The sequence below is a fragment of the Porites lutea genome, chromosome 6, assembly GCF_958299795.1.
Source record: "Porites lutea chromosome 6, jaPorLute2.1, whole genome shotgun sequence".
Lineage (NCBI taxonomy): Eukaryota > Metazoa > Cnidaria > Anthozoa > Scleractinia > Poritidae > Porites > Porites lutea.
The window spans coordinates 28938373-28940123 of record NC_133206.1 but is presented as its reverse complement, the minus strand read 5'-3'; the positions used below and the strand labels follow the sequence as shown (position 1 = coordinate 28940123).

General features: G+C 38.3%; 1 long non-coding RNA gene across 1 annotated transcript in view; it reads right to left on the bottom strand.

The window, feature by feature from the left end:
* Nucleotides 1–957, bottom strand: part of LOC140941130 (uncharacterized) — a 3057-nt gene extending 2100 nt beyond the window's left edge. Inside the window, exon 1 of the long non-coding RNA XR_012166425.1 lies at nucleotides 596–957. This is a non-coding gene — a long non-coding RNA (uncharacterized lncRNA). The remainder of the gene's footprint in view (nucleotides 1–595) is intronic.
* Between the last annotated feature and the right edge of the window lie 794 nt (nucleotides 958–1751).

Sequence of the window (1751 nt, the reverse complement as noted above, 5' to 3'; positions counted from 1 at the left end):
TCATAAACGTGACTATCTAGTTTGTATGGTAAGCGAGACTAATAATACTAGTAAAAAATAGTAATAATTTGAAATACAATATAATAACAAGAAATGAGTCATTAAAGAAATACGATAAAAACATAATAAAAAGTTACGTAATATCCTAGGATATCGCGAGTTTAAAGCTAGTAAGATCCCCCATCTCACGCGTTTGATTTGACAGTTGGTTCCAAGCCATTGCATCCCGATAAGAAAACGAACCCTTAAGAAAATGTGTTTTAGGTAGTGGTCCCGTTGGAGATCATGGTTAGAACCCCTCAAATTATAGTCATGAATTTCAGAGGTCCTACGAAACCGCTCCCGAAGGTGCGTCGGACAATTATGAATACTTTAAACATCGAACAGTCATGTATTACATATCGCTTACCGAGCATTTAAAATGGAGCGCAGATGAGACTAAACTGATTGTAATTGTATTTTGGCAGGTAAAATCTTAAAATCCCACAAGGCCTCTTAATACTGTTCCTGTCATCTTATTTTTATAAAGAAGTGTTGTCTAGCTTTTCCAAATTCAGTACCATGATCAAAATTAGTGCGAGGATTGAAAACTTACCTGTGTGCTTTCTTGGTCTTTTCTGAAGAGGCCTTGATCTAGTCTGAGATGGTAAGAATATATGTCGCAAAATAAAGAAGTTTCCGGGCCCCTGTGCCAACGTGTGTGCTGACAGTGCTTCAAGTCGTTCGTACCAGCTCCACCAGTCGTACTTAGTACGTGATCAGATACTGGTTTTGGTCGCACTTATTAAGCACTGCTCGATCCCTCAATGTTTTCAGGGCTTTTAAATCTAAAGACACTTCAACCGATGAAGATGAAGGTCAAAAAACAAAGTCAAAAAAGACTTTCTCTTTTAGTGTTATTTTCAAAGAACGAAAAATGGTAACTCCTACGCGCATAATTCAAAAGAACTGGTCGAGGACTTTCTACATGTTGTACCCCCCCCCCCCTCCCCTCCCCCACCCCTCCCCCACCTTTACGGAAACGTGATTCGCGCGAGCTAAACTTCGCCTGAACACCGGCAATGCCGGCCCCAGCGTGTTCTTATTGGCTGAATTGAATACTACATATGATGTCTTTTTAGGATCAAAGGTGTCTTTAATTCGTGCAATGTGTGATTCTCGGAAATACGGGAAGTCTATGATGCAACTGAACAGGAAAATATTTCCTGGGAAATGAGGCATCCTAATGCTAATGACTGATATTTGCCGTTGTTTGTTTGTTAGAAAAATTCTCATCGTACAGGCTAACAACCGGTGTCCATCACGTTGGATAGTCATAAGTTTTATCTTTGTAAAGTATGCACAAGATTTCTGCAAATATTATGTCCTTAAGTTTTCTTAGCGTGATTGACTTTTCAGCTGACTTTTATCTTAAGCGTTTCGAATTTTTCCCAATGAATCGCTGTGGATAACTCATCAACTCGCATGTTTGGCCTAGCTCCCTTTTATAATAATGACTGTTTATTAAAGAAACTCATTGCAGCAATACTGACATTGTAAATATAAGGGTGAATTTCAGAGCTACTTATATTCGTATGATAATATGTACAAAAATAGATAATAAATCGCAAAGCTTCTTAAAAAATTACGAACTAACGACATTTAATACTTAAAAGTGATAAAACCTTGAGTGCGCTTGGTCTTTTGGTCTTACAAATTGGGCGTAAGCGGTAGCTAGCTCCTGACTTCAGTTGATAATCATGCTGAACTTC